Source organism: Lonchura striata, chromosome 2, assembly GCF_050655825.1.
Source record: "Lonchura striata isolate lonStrDom1 chromosome 2, ASM5065582v1, whole genome shotgun sequence".
In the NCBI taxonomy this organism is placed as follows: domain Eukaryota; kingdom Metazoa; phylum Chordata; class Aves; order Passeriformes; family Estrildidae; genus Lonchura; species Lonchura striata.
The window spans coordinates 109,266,238-109,283,613 of record NC_140704.1 but is presented as its reverse complement, the minus strand read 5'-3'; the positions used below and the strand labels follow the sequence as shown (position 1 = coordinate 109,283,613).

Here is a 17,376-nt window from a genome sequence, read left to right as displayed (position 1 = left end):
CAGCTCGGGAATGCCCAGGGCGGCGCCGCGGAACAGACCGGTCGCAGAACACCGAGCAAAGAACGAGCCTGTAAATTACGCATCAGTAACTCCGGGGAATTCCACGTTACGGGTTTCCTTCCCACTCATCGCCGTTCCTTAAGTCAGTGTTTCGTATTTTAAGAAATAAAAACTTGGATTTGTGTCAAGGTGGGCTTCCTGGAGAAAGGTGGTTCAAATGCATCTAGCCTTCAGAACTGCAGACTGCAGGAAAGAGTGAAAGAACATTTAAAAAATGAACCTAAAAAGCCAAAGTTTATGTGGGCAAATTGTCATTTCTCATTCAGCATTATCTTTTATTGTTTCCAGCTCTTTAGTAGTTAAATTTATATCTCTCCCCGCTTTATTTTCTTTAAAGGCTGATCAGAAAACAGTAGTTGTGTTGATCACTAATGATAACCTAATATAGTTTGTTCTTAAGAAAAAGAATTGAGTCAGGATGTCCAGTTTATTTTGCAGGCAATGCTGCAGAGTAAAGCCATTTGTGCTTTTTAATTTCAGATAAAGAAAATACATGTATTTGCTTTTAGAGGACCATAGATACATTTAAACTGTTAACAGAGTACAAAAAAACCAAAAGTGTTCTAGATTTGGAGACTCAATAACATAAATTGTTCTCATGTGACCCTCTTAGGGTCTTGGAATTCATCATATTCTGTTCAGTCTGAAATCTAACTCACATTATATAGAATTGATTTTTAATTTAAACAGCAATTTTAAGTTTTAAAAATTGACCTTGGCAATGAATTACTTAACAGTTTGCAGATTGGTTGAAGCTCTAAGTCGGTTATGACTTCAAAACTCCAACTGGGCTTATGGTAGTCTTGAGTGAAAGCAAAGTTTGAACTCCAGTATCATTTGTGGGGTTTTGTATACACAGGCAAGTGTTGCTGATTGGTTAATTTTACAGCACAATGGTAAAACTTGCATATCTGAAAAACATGAGACTTAGTTGTGTTATCATCTTCATGATGTTTTAAAATTACCCACTTAAGCAATTTTGCAGCATTGGGCTAGAGCTTCATCGTTAGAGACACACTGGCTCTTGCCAGCTGTCGCTGTAATTTGACGTCTGGGTTTCAGGTTCGGTGTTGATGGATGGGATTATACAGTAGTCCTTTCTCACGGCACCTGGCAATGCCCGTGTGGTACCGAAAGGTTTGTTGGGATTCTCAGTTCATCACACCGCTCCTGTTGCTTTCTGTCGTGAAGATCAATGTAAGAAATTATTTGGTGAGGTTTTGAAAGGCTGAGCTATGAACTGTGTCCTCAGTTCACTGTCTTATGTGTATGTGTACTATTAGCTGCCACAGAGAGTACTGGGGCTGCACCAGTGATTGACTCGGTCGGTAGTGGAGAGACTGTCACGCTTAATTTTAAGCACAGCGTGATTAAAATAGCAGAGCAGTTGGGGAGAAGACGAGCTGACCAGTCCCATAGCTGAGAGCAAGCTCAGACTCACACCATATGGGTGTGAAAGAATAGATGAGGGTTTGAGTCGGGAGTCTTGGAGGCTAGACATGGTTTCATTGCAGTGGAAAAATTGGCTGCTTCTTAAATTGTCATGCACTTGTCACTGATAGTCTGAGTGTTCCTTAGAGTATTCCTTTTATAACGAAGTGTTCAACAAGTGACTTAAAATGATCAAAACTGTTGTAGTTCAGCCTGATTAATCCTGCACAGGATGGGACTTGGAGTGTCATTGCCACTTTTTGCCTGCCAGTCAGGCAGTCTGCCACATGATACCTGGCTAAAGCTCCCTTTCTGTGGCTGTTCCTGAGTGGGCTCTCAAATATGTTGCAATGCAGGTGGATTGATACTGCTTGGTATTCACTCAGAATGAGTGGATCAGCCAAAACTACCACAAGTCAGGCAAGGCCAGTGCCTACTTCTAGGAATTTCCCCTCTCTTTCATTCTTTTGTTTTAAATTAATTTTTTTGACCTTGTGGGAGAAGGAGGAGGGAGGAGCTGCCCTCAAATGCTTTAGCATGACTGGAGTATAGTGTAAGAAGCTACTGATGCAGGGGTTCATTGCTGCCATTTGCTGAACACAGTTTGCCAAATCAAATAGCCCATCAGACAGGCTCAGCATTCACTAACTCTTTTGTTTGTTGCATGGTTGGCTGGGGTTAACTTAATCTTGAAGATTTATGCAAATAGCTGATGTTTAGGAAGGCATTCTCTATGTACTATCTTTGGAAATTCTCATATATTTGAACTTTCTAAAATGGTAATTTATACTTACACAATCCTTAATGTGTTTGAGTAATTTGAAAAAATCCCCAAAAATGTATGATAGAGTCAAGGACATATTATGCTAAATAAAGTATATTTTGGGTGACATGGAGAAATACAGGTGTAGGAGCAGAAAGAAGGAGGAACAGAGGAATAGAGATGGAGACAGGCAGACTAAAATATTTCAAACACTGATGTGGGTTCAGTGGTTTGTAATTGGGGCATACAGGACTTGCATCCTGATATATTGAGGGAGATGGACAGATTGATTCTCTGAAGAGTTTTGCCAGTACATGCCAAAAGTTAATCTATGGTACATGTGGTAGTAACCTGAAAATATCAACACATTCTTGAAAACACTTGGTGGGATTGATTTCTAACAATTCAGAGGTAAATTAAAAAAACATTACAGTGGTTTATGGACAAATAATTTTTTCTTTTGAAAGGAATAAAAAAAATTCTGGACCTAAATTAATTCCCTCTTTTTGAGGAATAACTGAGGTAGTCAAGGCCTCATCCTAGCTATTGCTCTTGGAAAGTGTGGAAAACAATGGTATTTTATAGCAGTACCTCCCAAAATTCATGTGCAAAGTTCCCATTGTTCATTGTACTGTGTGATCATACTACAAAAAAGCAGTTCATCTTGGAAGTAGTATTAGTCACTTGCTTATTTTGAAGCTCTTGGATCATTATTTTAAGAACATGGTGTTTAGCAAAACATAGATATTTCTTTTTAATCCCAAATACATTTCTTTTGAATCTGAATATTCTAAGCATTAGTCGAATAAGTGCATAGTTTTTGTGATGTTAATTTCTATTTAATATTCCAGAAGCTATTAATAAAATCATTGATGTTTAAAACTGAAACATCTTCCTTGGATATAATGCAAATTGCATCCCAGTATAGTAGTTCAGTAAGGAAACGGAGTGCTAAGTCACTGTCTGGTTGATCTGTAATTATTTCCTATTCTGAAGCAAGTATCCTATTTTAGCCTCATGTTAAACTTGTCCCATTTTGCCTTAAAATGTATCTGCATCTCCAAATGGCCAGATCTTTGTGTTTGATGCTCACATCTATTTGCGAGATTAAATATTCTGTTCTTTCTCAAATATCACTTCTGTTTGATCTTGCATAGCATGTCTAATTATTTATGTATATTATACTTCTAGCAAGTATGTGGAGGGTTCTTTTTGAAAAACATTGCTTCAAATATTGTTTTTTGAACTTACTAGAAGTTATGCTTAAAAGCATGTTAGAGTTCAAAAACCCTGTCTTCCCAAACCCGTTGCTATTTACATTTGTGTCACATCCAGTTACATCAGACACACTGGATTACATTGTATAATGAAAGCCGTATTGCTGTACTCTAATCTTTATCTCTTTATATCGGATCTCCTTTGAATTGCACATGAGTATTGCTTATGGTTACTTAAAATAACTACTGCTTTTGTTTCAAGGGCAGTGCTATATATGATGAACACTTAGCACTCAACCCTGCTTGGGCAGCAACTTCACATCCTGTGTCTTTGGTTCTTGCATGATTTAATTGGGAAGATTGCACACATTCTTTTTTTATTTTTTCATTTAAATTTCATAGTTGAAGAATCTGAAACCTGTGAAATCATACATGTTCAGAAAAAAATAATATATTTACCTGTGCAACTGTGCAGATAATTCTGAGAGATTTGGAATGTATGCCTTCCTCCTCACAAAGCAGGTTATATACTCTTAGGGAGAGTGGAAAAGGACAAAGAGTAGGAGGAAAATAAGTTTGTGCACTAAAGCTGACCTGAACTGGAGTTGGTTCTGACATCACTGCCAGAGTAATTCATAGCCTTTAAGAGACTTCTGACCTCATTTGATAGGCAGTACAAAGAAGCAATTTCTGCTGGCTTTGGGAGACTTGCACATGTACATACTGGTTATATGTATTTTATTTTTCTTTAAGTGATTACCTAAGACATTATTCTGCAAGTAATGCTTAATAATGTTAGTAGCTGCAGAATCCAAGTTAGAATGGCATTTAGGGAGCACTGGAAGGGGATTCTGCATCAAAATTTCCTCTTTTCCAGGGTATCCTGAATTTTTACTGTTGAACACACATGCTGTTGTGGTGCTTTTATATATGACTTCATACAACAAAGCAAAGTGAAACAGACTTAAAAAAAAAAGAAATCTTACTCTCCTATCCTATCTTACTATCCTATTTAGAAGTTAAACCTTTTTTAGAACTCTGTATGGTCTTTTCCTCTCAGCTACCATCTTGCTTAAAGATGAACAAATTCCTCAGGCTGTGTGAGTGGCCTTTTTTATACTTTGATGCTTAACAGATCTTTTGAATTTTCTGTGACACATTGTTTTTCCTGCCCTATTGTTTTGAGGATAATTGTTAGTCACAACCTTGAGGATGAGAAAGCCTTCCTCCTTTATTTAGCTATGAATGTGATTAAATTTATTACTTTGGGAATAGTTCCAGGAGCAAAATCATCCCCTCAGTCTGTGATGTCAAACAAATCCTTAGAATGGAGCTTGGATCAGGATGGGGCTGTTCACCATTAGAGGTGGACATAACTGCTGTGCACCATTTAGAGATCTGAGAAAACTGGGCATCTGTCAGCTATGTGGCCTTGTTTTCTCCACATGCCCTCTATTTCTACTGTTTTCCTCATGACTTTGTCTCATCACCATTCCTTCAGGTGGAGGTTACAGTCCCCTCAGGTCTGCTGGCATAACTATAACTGTATTTTTTTCCTATAGTTTTCATCTCTGCCAACATGATCTTAGTTTACATCTCCTAATAGTTTTCTGCAAACCAAGAACATGTTGAGGCAATTAGGGAATTATATATACACATTGTTGTGCTCATTGGCATGAGGAAAGAGGTAATAACATAGGGACCCCAGTGACTTCTTATCCCACCTATAACCAGAATGGTCTGAATTTTCTGAAATTTCTGAATTTAGGAAAATCCAGTGTGATTGCATTAGTAGATGAAGAGAGAGCAGTGTTGGTGGGGAATAGGGAAGACTAGAAGGTTCTGTTTTCCTGATGTTTAACTGTTCCACGGTTCTGCATAGGTGTTTTTCAGTTCCCACCTTACTTCAGGTAAATATCCTTTGGTTTGCTTATCACTCTCTGCTGTGTTCCCTTGAAACAGCCACAGTCTCTTCCATTCCTCCCTGAGAATCTCTGTCGGGGCTGAATGAGGGAGTCATGGAGCCAGCTGAGGAAACAGCTACTCAAGAGGCTGCACTTGCAGAAAGCTTGATTCTTAACATCTGAAAAAGACATGAAGAGATGGAAGAAGTCTAGATTTATTAAAAGAAGAGTTTGTATCATTTCCTTGTTGTTAATTGTTATTAGTGAGTGTGAGAGTTTTCAGTTGCCTAAAACCACTCAGGTTCCGCTTTTTCTAGGCAAAGATTGTTCTTGGCAATTGCCTGCCTCACTGCTCTGACACCTGCAAAGTGAAAATCTGCTGCTTTCTCATGTTAGAAGGAAGCAACTTTGCCAGCTAAGTTGCAGAGCAGCACCTCTGCTTCCAGACTGGACACAGCCCTTTGAAATGTCTTTAGTCTCCCATGCAGATGTCAGGGATGTGCATTTTGCAGTAGATGTTCATAGTACATCCATATCTGACCCAAAGGTAAGTAAGCCTCTGCACAGTCTCACTTCTCATGTAGAGTCTTGGTAGATCTAAGGTGAGTTCTCTAAAAACTATCTGCATTTCCTCTTACAAGCCAAGGAGGTTGGAAGTGCTCTGTTCAAAGGCTTCCAAGGCTAAGCCAGCATTTCTTTACAATTAGATAGGAACACAGAGCTGGAACAGACCTCCCACCATTCAACAACTATTGTGGGAAAATGTTAGCAGCTCTAGCCTTCTCCACTCCTATCTCAAAAAGAAAAAAAAAATACAGGAATTAATAAAGAAGGAAAACTACTTCTGAGATACTCTTTGTTCTGCAGGCTCCTGATTTGTCTTGATGTTTTATCACTGTGCTTTTTTGGGCATCTGGCTTTCAGGAGAAAAAAAGGGAGCATAACAGAAGCAAACCTGAGCCTGCCTTCATGAGCACTGAAGCTGGTGATGGTACGTCACAGCCGCCCAGAACGTTTTTGTTCATATTCTTCAAAAGAAAAAAGAAAAGACTGCTATAAAGGTTCAGAAGAACTGCTATGAATTGAGAATTGCAAGCTACAGAAATGACAAATTTATTTAGAGAGATTCTACCAACATATATTTATATAAATTTTGAATTATTCTAAGAAAGGCAGCTGGCAAATAGTCTTTCCCCCCCTCTGTTTCTTTGAATATGCAAGTAATTATCCTGTTGTTTCAGATAACTGTAAAAATTTGGAGGGAATGTAAAAATATTTGCTTTTTCTTCCCCCCCACAAAGTAACATCATATTCCACTATAGTCTTTTGTTTCATATGTTTCATTAAACAGTTTCTTGAAGCCAGATACCATTGCATGTTGGTATTTCATTTCTCATGGAATAAGTTGTAAATGATGGGATAAAACGATACATTTAATTCTCATAGTGGATGATGCTAGTTATTAGTATGCAGGAAAATGTAGCTAAATGAAAGAAGAAAAAATACCAGCTAAACAAATGTACATGACATTAAGGATTACATTAGGGGTCACATGCTGTTTCTTTCTGCTTATTTTTCCTTTCACTTTTGCTTTTCCAAAGCACAAGGAATTTCCTACTCCTCTTTCCTTCAAAATGGAGCCTATTGAAAATTAGACTGTATGTTCAAAATTGTTCCACATTTTTGCTTTTGTTTTCTAATCGGGAAGAAAAACAAAGCACAGAACATTCCAAAGTATTTTGGTTTTAAAATGTGGGCTTGGACATCTTTGATGCATTATCATAACAGCTAGAAGGGATATTTTTGTTCTTGATGGAAAATGCAGTCCATTCAGGAACTCCAGATGATGGGGGGGAAATAGGGGACCTAAACCATGACAAACTCATGATGAGTGTTGACAAACCATCCTGAAGCCAAACGTTTAGATTTTTTTGGACAGTTCAAAACATTTTGGGTTCTCTTTTTATTTTCCCAAAGGGACATGACATTGTTTTGACACAACCAACTTTTTCCTGTGGAAAAAATATTACAGAAAACACTTTTCTATTTAAAACCGTGAACAGAAAATTCTGGACCAGCAATAGAGAGAAATAATCAATCCAAAACCAAGTGCATTTGAAAATGTCCTCTCAGGAGAATCTTATGACTGCTCCAACCTAGCAATAAGAATTTTATTTGAAGGTAAGTTTATTTCCTAGACAACAAACATAACCTCATGAAATACATGTGGCATAACTTGGTGTGTTCAGTTCAAAATACGATGTTTCACGGACTTGCTTGAGAACTGTAAAAATGTGAAAGAGCTCTGGTAGAAGGCTTGGGCCTTTTGACATGAAACATCACATCTGAGATTTCACAACTGTTTTCCTAGGACTGGACATTTTTAAAAAACTGAAAACTGCTTTTTTTAAAAACAAAAGTCTAAATCCACAAAGCAAAAATTTGTATGTTTAAAAACATACTTTTAGCTTTAAAAACATGTAGCTAAATTAATAATTTTTTAATGTTCAAAGGCACACTCTTACATTTGTTTTTAAAAAATGGGCACAAGCATTTTTTTCACAACAGCAAAGTATTTTAAGGAAATATAAGGGTTGCCATACTCTTACTGAATTTTTAGGACACAGGTAGTTAGGATAATCTTCCAGGACATTTTATATCCTTATAAAAGTGGCCATAAGTTGCTGACTTGCTAGAATTCATGGCTATCTCAATGCTTATTTGTGAAGGGAATCTGTGCTTTGAATGTGACAAACTGTGTGCTGGCTTCTATGTCAGGGCAAGCTTCATCTTGTCAAGAGTGGGTAGGAGACAGAGCCTGTTACTCCTTATTACCCAAGCTAATCACATGCTTTTCTGAGTATAAACAGGTGATTCACCAAGTTTAAGAACAGAAGTGACCAACAGACCAGCCAGATATTCAAGCACTCTGAATATCTATTCGCAGAATTCAAAGAATTCAGAACTCTGAATATCTACCACCGCTTCTCAAATTTCACCCACACTTGGACCCTATTTCTTGTGCCAGGCTGCAGTGTCCCATAGGGATAGAGACTTTTAGAGGTGGGGATTGCAGAGTTTTGGGTAGAACGGGCTTAAGGGACCAACAAGAAAGGAGAGCAGAGCAACAGACAAAGCCTGATGGGCATTTGAAAATGATTGTTGGCATCATACCTGTTGACACACAGATCATTTGGTCAGTGAAGTTAGGTGAACTTTCACCTGGTTCTTGCAGGAGTGTGTAATTTTTTAATGTTCTTTGTGTGTGCAGTTTTCACAGTCAGACACTAGTCCTTACAGCAGGTCTGCCAGGGGCTTTCATAACAAAAAACATGGTAAAATAAACAGCCTTTGATAGCCCAATATACAAAATGGTCACTGACAACTCTGAGCTTCACCACAGTGCAGTGGTGTGGAATTCAGGGTGAGCTATTGAAGGGCCCAGGATCAGTGCAGATTTATCCTGGTAAAATCGGTAAATGCTCTATTTGCTTCATGATGTTTCTGGGAATTCCTTGGTAGTCAAATTAAAATGGGAAAGTGGGTTTTATAACTGGGGGCTTCCCCTTGGAATGCTTGTGGCTCTTGCTCAAAGCAAAATTACGAATGGATCCCGCAGAGGTTTGAAAGGCCAGGATTTTTATTCAACATCACCTGACGGTGCTGTTTATTAATACATTCAGTGTGTTTCAATATATTTTTCTCATCTTTCACCACATTTGATGTTTTTTTTTCCTATAATTGTTTCATTAGTCATTTCTGTAGGCAGCCTGGCAGCTGTTGCTACAATCCATTTATTAACTGTTGTTGGCTCTGGATTTAACAAAATGCAACGGCACCCTCTTGTGGAAGCTGCTGATTAGATTATTTTGGTTTCCTGGTACCACCTGGTTAATTTTTTTCTGAACTAGTCAAAAGAAAACAAATAGCAGAAGTGTCCTAAGGCCACACAGCAACAAAGCTTCCTGGAGAACTTCAAAAGAATAAGCTGCAACTTTGGAATGCCTGCACTCAGAAAACCTTTGAAGACAAACTTCTGTGGGGAAGACCTTCAAAGGCACCCTGGGAGACCTTCCTGCCCTTGGCTTTTGTGGGAATCTCTGTCATAATATATTTTTCAAGAGAAACAGTTGGTATGGCTATATGCATAGAAATTGTACATTTACAAGTAAGTCTAAGGAAAATAAGTAAATATAAGTATCCAGAATGGACCTGAAAAATAGTTTATATTCTTCCTCTGTTTGTACAAATCCATGAATACAGATGTCAGTCTATCTGTATGTGTTAATGGAAATAGTGCATGGTTTTGAAGACAAATACAATTGTACAGGAGATAGGTTAGGTTGCACAAAGAAGGTTTAAGTTTGAACTCTTGTAAATCTCAACATATAATTTTTTTCATGCAACTGCTGTGGACACTTTGGATAAAAGAAATGCCTTTAAACTCATGAATGCATTTGTACTCTGCTCTGTGAGGAATAGGGCAGGGGAAGCCAGAACTCCTTTAACTGGTGAAACAAATATATTGGCATATCCACCTCCTACTCTGCATTATATGGACTTGCACAGAGCATCATACAATATTTACCTTAGTTAGAAAAAAGAAAAAAATATTTACAGGAAATAAGTTTTCCTGAAAAAGAAGCCTCAAACTTTTTTGTTTTGTTTTGTTTTTCACTGTTAGTGTGAACACAAAGACTTTCTAACTAAAATAAAATGAAAGAAAACAGTTTAAAAATATCATTCATAAGCAGAGATACTCACTGACAAGAGAGTAAAAATACTCCAAAAGTAACAAGGTATTTGTGAAATTATCACTTTCCATGAGTAATTTTAAAAGAAATGATGCTGAAAATTTTTATATAGTTTCTAATACACAAGGTATCCAAATGCATTAAAGTTCGATGTAAGCAGTACTTTTTAGGGGCTACAGCACAGCTACTCTTTCTCAGAGCAAAGAGTTTATCATAGTCTGCTTTGGTGTCAGTTAAAATGATAGAAGAATTAGTCTTGCTCTCTGCAAATGGCTAGTTAAAAAACAAAACAAAAAAGAAAGAAAGTAACAGCATGTATGTATCTCCTTTGTAGAATTTAATGAGGTGAGTTGTTTTGCATTTTTATGTCTGAACACGTTCTTGCACTGCCAGCATGTCTCAATGAGTGGTGGAATACAACCTCAGGGCAGGGTAACTCAATTCACTATGATGGTCTGAAGCTGAGTTTCAGAAGTCCTGGTCCGATGCTGACATTGTCTTACCTGTGACAGAACTTCTGCACTTTTTGAAGTTCCACAGTGTTTAAAATTTGTATTTCTGCTTGTTTCTCTGCTGCACTTTTGCTCTGTGCTTTAAAGGACCCTTTGCCATCCTGGGAGGATACATGTTTCTGCAGTCAGTAATACAGTACTTTACCCCAGACAAAGGTAAAGCCACATTTTACTCTCTCTATTGGGTATCTGCTACACTTTGTGTTTCTCTGGCAGAACAATGGTAAACCTGACACTGTGCCAGCTGACCCAGGAGGAGCAGCTGTGGTTGCAGGTCTCCAGAGGGAGTGGCTCACACGGCCTGGCTGACTTTGGTCTCTGTGGGCTATCACAGAGTGAAAGACACTGGTGAAGTACCCTCATGATTGTTGACATTATAATTTTGTTGTGTCTTTCCACAGGGCATGGAAGTACACACAGGTTGGTGGGACAAAGATTTGACAAGCATCCTCATGCATGAAAAAGCTGCTTTTTGGACCTCTGTGTACACACTTTGTGCCGCCAAACTCAGAAGGAATCCTCTTAGCACACTTCAACCACAGGAGCTTGCTCCTTCTCTAGGGCAAGTATGGATGTGAAGTTTATGCAGCTGCATCCCCCTTTCAAGTTAATTGTATCACTCTGAGCACTTCAGCTATGATCCCACACTGCAGTGCCTTGCTCTTGAACCAGCCTGCCTGCTTCCCTGGGTGCCTGCCATGGAGGTTGCTTCCCTGCTGAAATCCTGGCACATCACCTAGTGCTCTGTAATCCAAGTTTCTTTCAAGCTCATGTACCCAGAATTCACCACTGTAGCCATGCCTCATGTCTCTACATGACTTCAGATGATTTCCCCGTCTCCCTTGGGGAAAGGAGTATATTCAGCCTCATTTAAAAAGAAACCCATTGCTGAAAACCAAGGATCTACAAACTACATTACAAAGTACTACCTAAAACAGTTCCTGAATGGCTAGCAGATAATATAAAGCCATTTCCAATTCCTGGTGTTGATCCCCTGCTTTATAATCCTGAGCACCTGTAACAGATACAGCTTCACATCCCTGGAACTGGCCCCTTATCCCACACTTCGAGTGTACTGAAAACAGTGTTGATAACACAGAGATGTCTTAGCTGTTGCTTAGCAGTGCTTAAATCAGAGTCAAGGCATTTTCTGCTCCTCACACCCCACCAGCAAGCAGGCTGGGGGTGCACAAGGAGCTGGGAGGGGACACGGCTGGTACAGGTGGCCCCATATATCCAGAGGAATATTACATATCATATGGCAACATGCTCAGCATACAGAGCTGGGGGAAGAAGAAGGAAGCAGGGGAGAACTCAGAGTGATGGAGTTTGTGTTCCCAAGTCACTTTAAGTGTGATAGAGCTTGGCTTTCTTGGAGTTGGCTGGACACCTCCGTACCCATGGGGAATGGTGAATGATTTGCTTTGCTTGTGTGTGAGACTTTTGCTTTATCTATGAAATTGTCTTTTTTTTCTCAACCTATATGTTTTCTAACTTTTACTCTTCCAATTCTGTCCCTCAGCCCACCAGGGGGAAGTGAGCAAACAGCTGTGTGGAACTTAGATGCCAGCCGGTGTCCAACAACCACATCAGTTAAGATAATTGGGGGTTCCTAGTGTTAAGCTTTGCAAATCACAACAATCAGCAAAATCCCCCCTCAGTTAATTTCTTCTGAAACACTAAATTGAGTATTAAGGATTCTCTGCTAGATGCAGCCTACCAAATCTTGCAGGCATAACTCATTCCTCACAGCAGAAGCTCTTACCTAGCACCATGCACTTTGCAGGTACTAGAATGTATGTTCTTCCTTAGTCTTAGCGTTGCTGGTGAATTTCAGCTCTAATTGTAATTGTGCCTTGCACCACAGGCCCAAAATCACTGACTCCTTACACCTAAACAATCTTCCCTACAGTAACCTCAGCCCTTCTCCACATGGATACTGCAGGATATTGTTGAATTTCTTCATTCCTTGCCGCCACAGATATGGGACATGGCTGGAGGTGGCAGGGATAACTGAGAAGGTTCACTTCTGACCCTAGTGTTAGGATTGGGGCAAAGATTTGAGTTTTGCAAAAGAATACTGGAAAAAGCTGTGATTATTCTGTATTCCTACAAAAACTCTAAAGTTAAATGGGGACTAGGGCTGGTAAGGGACAATTCAGGGTCACCAGGCAGGATGGGATGTGGGTCCTTTCAGGGAAGGCTGGAGCTGCAGCTAGAGGTTCAGATGGGAAGGGCTGATCCAAAGAGGTAGCAGGGGACAAAGATGCTAGTCACAACTGCAGATTAAACTCTGAGTTCTGATTAAAACTAGGGTTAGAGTTTGATCCTAATCCAGGGTTTAAGACGGTTGAGGAGACAAATGACTTCTGGATTGACAAGATGTGTTGAGTCAGATGTGCAGATTACCCTGGTTGGGGAAATTAATTCACTGGTCTGTTGACGCAGGGATATATGTCAGCTCTGTGGCTGGGTTAATGCTAGAGTTTGGTTCACAAGAATCTGAAGAATTCAGGAAAACTTCTAAAACCTGTAGGATTAAGATGAGGTTTAGTTTCTTGATGAACGTGGTAAGTGTAGATGCTAAGATGATGAAAACTATTAGACTAGTTCAAGATTGTTTTGGTTAGTGCTTGCTTCTGGTTATATTGACTCTGTCAAAGGAGGCAGGGGCCTCCTAATAAAAGTTCAGCTATGGTATTTTTGGAGAAGAATAAAATAGATTATGTTGGACAAAGCCAATTTTGACAAGCTTAAAGTTAGAGCTAGTGCTGAATAAACATTGTTTGACTTCACCAATAAATGACACTTGAGAGTTCAAAGGTTTTACTCAGGGTCAGGTATGCTGCCTAAGACCAGCAGAAAAACAAACACACCTATATAAAAAGTGTATGTACAAATCAAACATTAACTGGTGTTCTCAGTGTCCCATGCAGGAAATGCACATACAGACACACAGAGACACACATATATGTGGCTAAATGTATAGCTGTAGGAAAACTGAGGAATTGATGTATCATTGTGAGACGGTTTCAGAAAAATAATACTTCAGCTCAAGGCCTAGTTATCAGTTTTACCAAAGATGGTGGCTATCACTCAAATTAATTAAGTCAAATAGTTACTCATAGAACTCAGATAGTTGTAATTCAAATTTATTTATACCTTTTCTACAGTTAGTTTGAAAGTAAACCATTCACCATTTTTCTAAGTATTTTTAGTTACATCTTTTTTAAACAATCACAGAATCACAGAATATTCTGAGTTGGAAGGGACCCACAAGGATCACCTGGTCCAATGAGTGAACAGCTCAGCAGGGATCAAATATGCAACCTTGGTGTTACCAGCACCATGCTCTAATCATCTGAGCTCATCTCAGATTATTCATGATGGATAAGGAGTAACATGCATAAATAATAAATTCCATAATGCACATTGCATAGAGGAATGCAGTAGCCTATGCACTCATACAACAAATTTTGTGGGTAGCTTGGTTCGGTATTTATAGAAAACCATAGTGGTTCTTCAAAATTATTGAATCAATATTTCAAGAATAGAAATTTACAAAAGTGCTCAGAGAGATCTTTCATACTAGAATATTTAATAATATACTTTGGAGGTATTTATTCAATTTCACATGAAAACCACAAGTCAGTTTATGCATTATACCTCAGAACAGCCTCTGGTATCATTTATGTATCTTATAAAACCTTATTCAGAAGCCAGGAGGATATTCCACTTGTCTTTTTTGGGTTATATTCATCAAGAGGTAAATCATACAGCCTGAAAAGCAGTCTCACTGACCTCAGTGGAGCTGCTCATGAGAGAAAATGCTGCTGGAAAGAGAATACTCTTTAATAAAAGTGGACATGGAAAAAATACTGAGCTTAAGTTCCACCCTTCTCATTGCAACTGACACTTTTGCCTTCAAATACACCATTACATATATCACATGTGCTTCTTCTAGAAGAGTTAAATAGCAGACAAGTGCATGAAAGAGAGGAAGCCTTTGGAATCTTTAAATGTGGAGTTAAAAAAAAGCCAATTGCTGGGACAGGTGCTCTCAGGGCCTACAAGGAGGGGTAACAAGTTACCTGCTGTCTGTCTGTAGCGGCTTTTTAAGCACAGCATTTGGGAGTTAGACTGGAGGCCACCATTCCCAACATCTGCTTATTCCTTAAGGTTCCTTTCCTACAGAGGTAGGAACTTCCTTTGTAGCAGCTGTTCCTTTGCTGCTTGAGGAAATACTGTGACAACCACCCTGGCACTGATTTCAGGTGGGAAACCTGATTTAGAAGTCTGTGCAGGTCTGTTGGTGTACTACACAGCTGGTAATCCTGAGAGCAGGGTTTCCTCCATTTCTGTGATTTGCTTAAGTCATGGGAGTTCTCCTGTCAGTCTGAATACAGCAATTAATATGAATTAATTTTTTTCATGCATTTTTGCCTTACAAGTTGCAATTATAAATTATAAATTAAATTACAAACTTACAAGAGTGTATAATTTAATATGACAGATACTTTCAATTATGAGTTTCTTCCAGCAAATGATAATTGATGAGGGCAAAAATATTTGTCAGGAGATTTCTAAGGACTTGTCTAGTTTATTTTAAAAATTCCCCAAACTTCAAGCTGAAAAAATGTTGATAGAGAAAATGTCAGGTGGTTTGGCTTTTTATTTTTTTTTTAACAGTGTGCTGAATTTCTAGATACATGATGGTTTTCCCCATTTCCTTTTTAATGGAAAGTTTTAGAAATACATATTCTCAAGCATCCTGACTAGCTCTAACTTCCAAGTGAAAAATCCAGTTTCATTACATGTTACAGGCAATTACATTCCTCAAAGGAGAACCAAAACTAGAAGCAGAGCAGTTCACGGGGGCAAGTCTGCTCTTTAGTGTGACATTAGAGTATGGATGAAGGAATGCATTAACCAAAAACCTTACACATGCTGCAGGCCTGCCTGGAAATGAAGGGAACCAATGACTGCAGGCTGCACACAGAGCTGCTCCACTGTGGACTGAGACAATAACCAATATTGGACAAGCCTGAAAAAAAGTCTGTGAAAAGTAAAGCCTGAGACTTGCTATGTCTGCTCAAACAAACTCATTATGGTTCTTGAAGCTTCTCTCCTGGAATTAATGGAGTTGAAGGAAGCTCTTGTTTCTTCTCGTATTTCATAGCCATTTCTCACCACTTTGTCAGTCTTTTGGTCTCTGCTTGCACATAGGATGCTTATGAACTGGGAATGTTTACAGGCTGTTTCAGTTAGTCTGTTGCTTCAAGGAGAAATTTAATCAGATTTTCCTTCTCTCTTCAAAGCTGATAATTTTTTCTCTGGGATTGTCTTCTCTTGGGTGGGAGATGGGACATGCATCAGGAATCTCCTCTCAGGCATTTCCTGGAGGCTGCTCCCTTTTTTTCCTACACTTCTTTAGCCTGTCTGCCAGCTTTTGCTATTTCCATGGATCACAGGAGACATCTTGTGGTCATGAAGCAAAATCAGGGAGCATGCAGAGTGAAGTCTGCAAGGGCTGAGCAGTGATAGACTTCCACTGTCCCACAAGCATTCAGTTTTTCTTTCACCTACAGGGAATAAGAGAAGTAGGAGTCATCCATCTGTCTGAAGGGGCCTTTTGAGCTAGGACAGAACAAAGATTTGAGGCTGTGGAGGTGACATATGGGACATTGTCAGCCTTGTATGTGAGTGATCTATGAAATCTGCTGCAGCTGGCTCAGACAGATGTTTCTTAGCTGAGTGTGTGTCTCCTTGCTTGCAGCCACCTCTCTCCAGGAAGGAACACCAATGCAGTTTACTGCAGAGCATGGGAAATGAAGAAAAGCACAACAAGCAAGAGCACATTTATATTTTACTTCAGCACAGTAATATTCCTGTGATACTGTGGAAATGGACATCATTCAGTCACCTGACTTCACTTATAACAGTCTGTGGAACTAGGATGCTGTCAGCATTCTTACCAGATTAATGCAGAGGGAAAGCTTCATTGAGGGAGCATTTTATTTGAAGGTGTCTGTTCAGAAGAAAAAAAAAAGGATTAAAAAAGTATAAAGAAAAGCAAGAAGAAAAATAAGAACACAACAGAGAATCAGCAAGAGAAGGCTAGATGTTTTTATGATTAGTAGCAGGCATCTGTCTCTGATGATAATTACAATTATTGGGCAATTATGTAACAACATTTATCAGCTGGCCTGAACTTTTACTGTGGTTGGTGCCATGCCCATACATTTGGAAAATGACAGTACATGCTTCAAGAGAGCATCAGATATGACACAAGCTAGAGCAAATGAAAGAGAAAAATGAATGGATTGTGAATGGGTGATGGAAGACATGATACCTACCAGTAATAAAAGGATGGGTGCATTTTGAAACTTACCACCATACTGTGCTATTAAAAACCTTGTGAGAGAGCAGAGAAATAATGAGTACCCATGCTACACGAGCTGGGAACAACAGTAACAGAAAAAGGTAACTCCTAGAAACCAACTCAGAAATCATTCAGTAGAAGTTGTGTCAGGCCAAACAATCTGGTATTGGGACTGTATAGCAATCATTTGTCCCCAAGCTGCTGTTATCCATGGTGAGGAAATTATTCTTGCAAGTGTGCAGTGAAAAAGAACATGAACTTTCAGACCCCATGGAGTCACAGTTTATTAGCAGAGACTTGAAGAAGATGGAAATTCTATTTGGCAAAAGACTGCCCACTCATCCTCATTAGCT

At 39.0% G+C, this 17,376-nt stretch overlaps 1 long non-coding RNA gene across 1 annotated transcript; it reads right to left on the bottom strand.

Annotated features, from left to right (window-relative positions):
- Positions 1-16,084: 16,084 nt before the first annotated feature.
- LOC110482368 (uncharacterized) lies at positions 16,085-17,032 on the bottom strand. The gene is made up of 3 exons (XR_002467408.3): positions 16,998-17,032; positions 16,617-16,669; positions 16,085-16,223 (listed from the first exon to the last, which is right to left on the bottom strand). It is a non-coding gene; the product is annotated as an uncharacterized LOC110482368 (long non-coding RNA).
- Positions 17,033-17,376: the final 344 nt, after the last annotated feature.